Source organism: Rhea pennata, chromosome 6 (genome assembly GCF_028389875.1).
Source record: "Rhea pennata isolate bPtePen1 chromosome 6, bPtePen1.pri, whole genome shotgun sequence".
Classification (NCBI taxonomy): Eukaryota; Metazoa; Chordata; class Aves; order Rheiformes; family Rheidae; genus Rhea; species Rhea pennata.
This window is the reverse complement of record NC_084668.1, coordinates 22,689,365-22,695,364: the sequence shown is the minus strand read 5'-3', so window position 1 is coordinate 22,695,364 and position 6,000 is coordinate 22,689,365.

Sequence of the window (6,000 nt, the reverse complement as noted above, 5' to 3'; positions counted from 1 at the left end):
CTCTTTGGATGGGGCTTCTTGGGGTGGTGAAGTCCTAACTAGGCTTGGAGGAGGAAAAGGCTGTTTGCTTCCTGTCATGTTCTCTCCTTTCAGCATTGGCTGCTGCAAAAATGCTTGTTTAAAGCTTCTTTCCTTAAACTGGCGTTACTTCATTTATGTGTTGAACAGGTACAACGCACCTGGCCTAAGGAGAGCAGGAAACTGGCCCTGGGGTTGTTTTATCCGGGGAATAAAGGACTGAGTTTTCTCATTTTCTCAGCTGAACCCCTTTGGGGGAAGATCCAGACTTACAGTGGCTTTTTAGAATCCTGCAGCAATCTACTAGTAACTGGACAGAGGCAAATAATATTAGAAATAATATCTGTTGTCAGGCTTGTAGGGATAAACTGGTAAAGAGGTTAAAGTTAATCTCAGAGAGGGATGGACTGAGAGTGAGGAGATATGACTCAAATTCCTGTAAAAGCAGAGGCAAATCTCATTGTCTCTTGGTGCTTTATGTTTGAAGCTATATATGTGTGTGTGTGTGCGTGTTATATGCGTATGTGCATGCACCCACACCCCCACACATGTGCGTAATGAAAATACGCTGCCTCGTCCAGCGTGCAGGACTCTGGGGCAGGGACCCCTCCCCACGTATTCATAGGGACCCAGCGCGGAAAGCTGAAGCTCGGCTGCGGCCTCTGGACTCTCACTGCAATGCAAATATCAAACATAAGCCATTGCTTAACCAACCCTTTTCACTTCTAAGCAGGGAGTGGAGTGCCAGCATCTTATTTATTTATGATTCAAGCAGGTAGGTCCTTAAAACTGTTGGCCTTATAGGAGAGAGAAGTATTAGGTATGGAGAGGATTACAACAGTGGAAGAAAACATTTGTGCTTGTGAATTCTTATGACCTATATTTAGAATCTAAATCCAAGCATAATTAAACAGTACTAATGAGACAGGGGCTTATCTTCATTTGGCGTATAATTGGTATCACTGATTTCCTCATTCATTTTTTCCTAGTTTTAAAGCCTTCTTGTTCCAGTGAGACTTGATGATAAAAGTTACCCTGCAGAGAAAGTACCTGGCCTGGAGCTTAAATTCAGCTGGAAGCCTTTTAAGGGATGCAGCTTTCTTGATAGCATAAATGACAGCAAAACCACTGGCGAATGTATGGTCAACAGTCACGCAAGTAGTGAGTGTACCCCTGAAAAAACCTGTTTTATGCTGCGTTACAGAGCCCATAATGAGGAGGAAAAGATCACAGGATGAGTTTTCATAGTGGTCTACAACTCTCAACCGAGATGTGAATCCCCTCTCAAAACATGCCGCAGCTCCGTGGGGCCAGTCTGTGGCTGGCAGGCTGCAGGGCTGGAGCAGGAGACCGTACTGGTGTTTCCTGGCCTTGGTTCCTCTCAGCCTATGCCCAGAGCAGCAGCCTCTGCTGTAGCTTCTCGCTAATAACCAGTTTCATTACTGGTTAAAGGACAGCAGCTCCCTCCAGCAGCCGGGGGTCAGATGTGTTGTTTGGCCTACCCAAAGCCAGTAGAGAAGTGATGCGATAGGCAAAGTTTAGTTTATTGAAGTCCTGCTTTGCTTTTCAGTCATCTTTGGTTGGCTTTAGGCTCCTTTCCGTGGAGGCTAAACCTCCACACCTCAAATGGAGCCTGAGATGCCCTCAGGCCTTATCCTAAAATATTACCTCCGTAGCACGGGATACAGTGGCAGCAACTGGTCTGAACGGAATCTCCTAGGCTGGACACCTAAGCGTGGCAAGGACTGGCTTTGAGTGTGCGGTAGGTGTAGGAGCTCCCAAAAGAGGACCCGATCCCTTAAGAAACCTGGAAACTACAGGATCGGAGAATATGTTATTCCTCGTCATGTGAGGCTGTGCACACAACTGCCAAGTGAATCTTGACAGCCAACTTCAGGCTCGTAACAACCGCGAGGGCAGACACCTACTTCTCACTAGCACCTAGGCCTTCCTGCCCAGCACCGCGGGGGGCAGCCCGTGCCCAGCGCTGCTCTCGGTGGGACCGGTGGGGCTGGTGCTCCGTGGCCAGCAGCACCCTCACGCTGCCAGGGGGTCAGGAGGCAGCGGGGGCAGAGCCCAGCTGCTCCCCAGCAGAGCTGCTGCAGCACCTGCGAGGTGGCGGGGAAGGCCCCTGGAGCGAGGTACCTGCTCTCTCCTCTCGGCCTTTGGCATGCGGCGGCTCCTCTTTATGTGAGCAGAGAACTATGCGAGCAGACAAAGCTGCAGCTCTTAGGACTTTATGGGAGAATGTGCTTGCAAGGGTTGACCTTGGAGCATTATTTGGGAGGGAGGATACTTTGAGGGGGGAAAGAAAGTGAAAATAATTTAAGGTTGTTTGTAGGCTAAAGTAAGGACTTCTGCTAGTTGGCAAGAGGCTCTGGAGGAGACTACGCTTGCACTGAACTCCAGCAATGTGATTCTGCCGAGTAAGGATTCAAATTCACGTGCTTCCAGGTGAGTGACGTATGTCCATAAATTGTATGTGGTTCAGTTCTTCAAAGTTATAGATATGTCACCCAAAATTCCATAAAAATCTACCTACTTCTTTAGGGCATGTAATTTTAAGCCAGAAATGTCAAACTTTATGGAAGCACAGTGTAATCCGGAAGAATGTATTTTTGCTACTTGTTTGAAGCTAGGAATGAAAATAGACAAGAAACACTTTAGGAACAGTAACTTCCTTTTCATTATTAAAAAACTAGTGGCCAAAGAGAGCGTGTGCATTTTCTCCCTCTCTCTGAATAGGTGTTAGTGGTAAGATGGGTCAGAAATCTGTTTCAAATAAAAACATAAACTTCAAAGAAAAGGTAATTGTTATACAAATTCAGCCATTTCCAGTGCGTCATTTGGCAATGCAAAGGCTTCCAGTTGGTTTCTATTTTCTTAGCAGTTGCAATTGCTCTCTAAGAGGGTTTTATTCGAGCACTGTTTATATGTACAAAACCATTTCTTAATGTCAGACTTCTAAGCCCTATAAAGCAATGTTACTGCCTGAGACCATGTTTGCTCTGTTCCCTGTTTCATTTGAATGCAAACTCACCTGAGGACCTAAACAGTGTTATGAAATATAACTTCTCATCTCTTGTCATGCAGTTCCAGTTTATAGCATCACAGTTAATCAATCTGTTTCCTGAAACTGGAACTGTTTTGGGGGTTGCTGTATTCCTCTAAATTAATTTGGTTTCCCAGATCCTTCCTTTAAACTATGCAAGTGTTGCTTGATGCTAGATACCAATATCAGTGTTACTGCACATCTTAAAGCCCATACAATGGGTGCTTAGAAATTCCTGGATAGGAGGTTTGGTTTGCTTTTAAAGATGACTATTTTGAAGGTTTAAATTTCTGAGGAAATTCCATTTCAAGGAATCATATGATTCTTGGGCCAGACTGTTATTCTTTCTTCTTACAGAATTCAAAGGAAATGTGAGCTGGGTATTCATATGACCCATCTCTGTATTTTTAGGATCATGCTTATGAAATCAGCCTGACGACTAAAGGAGAGATGTAGCAAGAGACTGTCAAATCTCAGCTACTGAACTGTCTGCACACTCACATTGCAGTGTGGAATTCAAGTGGAAGATGCCTTCTAATACCAGGGAGAATGTAAGTGGTGTTGGTTTAAGACACTCGGTTATTGGTGGCTAAATGCTTAGTTAGGAGCAAGATAACTGAAATGAGCCATTTGTTTCGTGGAAGGTGTTGGCGGAGAAGGACGACTGATGAAAGACAAGGATTAGGAGGAGACGTCTTCAGGGAGCAGGACCTGGGCTGTGCTGTGATGGACTTTCAGCACGGCCAGCGGCCAGCACAAGTCAGCCCTCGGTGACTCACTGTGCTCAGCACCACTGGACAAAGGTAGGTCTGCACTGCTGTTGCTAACAATGCTACTGGCGAGGAGCCCGTTGAGTGAAACGCTGATTTATGTTCCACTGTAGGATTTTCTTATGTAGGTAGCGAGCCTATATCAACCATAGCCTATATCAACCATATATCAACCAGCTTGAGTTCAATAGCTAATCTAAGCTGCAAGTTCCTGAAGAAAATACTTGCATGTGCAAACACTTGCCTGCAAAGAGAAAACAGCTTTCTGACAAGAGGGCTGCTATTAAAATGGATTGTTTTATTGGCAAAAGTGGCTTTCACTGTTTCCATGGGTTGCCCAAGGTGAGCCCAACCTCTGTGGTCTCGCTGAAGCTCTCTCCTGTGGGTAAGCTGGGCAATGCTGGAATGCAGCTTTTAAGAAGGTTTAGCTGTGAAACTAACAACCACAGGAAACACTTCTGAGAAAGAATATTACATTGCAAAACTAAGAAAAAACACAACTTCTGCTCCTATAGGATAAAAGTTCTGAAGCTGAGGATGTAATTATTTGGTAGAGGTGTACTCAGCTTTTCTGTAATCATGTTTGCAACCCCCCCCCCCCCTTTGGGCAAAATTCTACCTTTACAGATGCAGTAAGTGACCTCAGTTCCTGCAGAAACTGAGTATGGTAACAAAACCATGAAGCCAGAGGAGATCTCATGCCAGAACTGATCTGGGCTGTTCTGTGGCATTTGAAATCTAGCTCTGAGCCTTGATGCAGTTTCTCATGCCTAGTACATATCACAAAATCAGAACTCTGGTACTAACTTGCAAATGAACTAACTGTTCCTGAGAAATGAACATCATCCCCCGAAGGGAAATTCAGGTTTGCTGGCTGCACTTGCTCACAAGACAAAAGGATAAACATGAATGGACGCTTCTGGCAAAGGGATGAGTTTGTTGCTTGCTATGATGTCTGTTACCTCCCTAGCCAGTGTCTGCCAGGCTCTCACTTACATTGTAAAAGACATCAAATTACGATGTTTCAACTTTTACAGTTCTATAGGGTAGGTTGGGAGGAGGGAAAAAAAATGACACTTTTGGAGAATCAGCTGAGCTAAATGAAGTTTTGTTCCTTTCCCCTTTCCCCTCTTTTTTTGTGCTATGTAAGGTGTTGGCCTCTCATTAACCTACAGCCAAGAAAGAAATTTCTACTATAAGCTTTGTGGTACACACATCCCTTTTTAAAAATATTTTGCTTTCTAGACTAAGGCTTGTACCAAAAGTCCCAGTGCAAAGGCCCTAGTGTGCCGGGCTGTACAAATATGCATTAGGCATTGCCACTGCCCTGAAAAACATATACAGCAAGATTATAAATCATGAGTTACATGAGAACTATAGATGTTCACATGTGAAGAAACAGGCACTTTTGCAGTCTGATTTTTGCCTAGGTACACTACAGGATTTGAAAAACATAAAATTAGGCTGATTCTAGATGCATAATTCCAAATGATGAGCCAAAGGGTCTGAGGGAGAAAAACCTAGTGGGGGAGGTGTCAAGTCCTTGAGATGAATCCTGGTTTCCTGCATCCTGGGGACTATTCCCAGCCCTGGTTAGCATGTGAAAAGCGTCCACCAGTTCTGTTTGCTTTGCCTTCTGGCAGCCTCTCTCGTTCCCTCTGCAGATCCCCCCGCTGATGTGGTGGGGTGCAGCCGCACAACGGGCCGTGCTGGGAAACCAGGCGGGTGAGGAAGCAGGACTGAGCACGCAGGTAAGTAAGTGATTTCTTAAATTGCCCCTCTTCTCCCCCAACTGGCTATAGCTGGGGGGAGGAAAGGCTAAGCAATTAATCTGCAGTTAGAAACATTACTGAACAGTGCATGGGCACTTCGTTGCTACGCTATTAAGTAAATAGACCAGTCCCTGGTCTGGCTCTGGTCTTACCCAAGCAGCACTCTCAGGTTAGGTTCAAACCAGTGCAGGGACAATTTAGCTGCAGCCAACCTTTTAAAATTTTATTTATTTCTATGTTTTAAATATATTTTTTGATTTAAAAAGAATGTCATAGTATGAATGTGGGGCCTCCATGGTAGAGAGCGAGGCCAAACACATTTATTTGACTAGTGCAGACATAGCCTGGCATGTAATTGAGGAAGACAAACCGTATCTCTCACAACCAT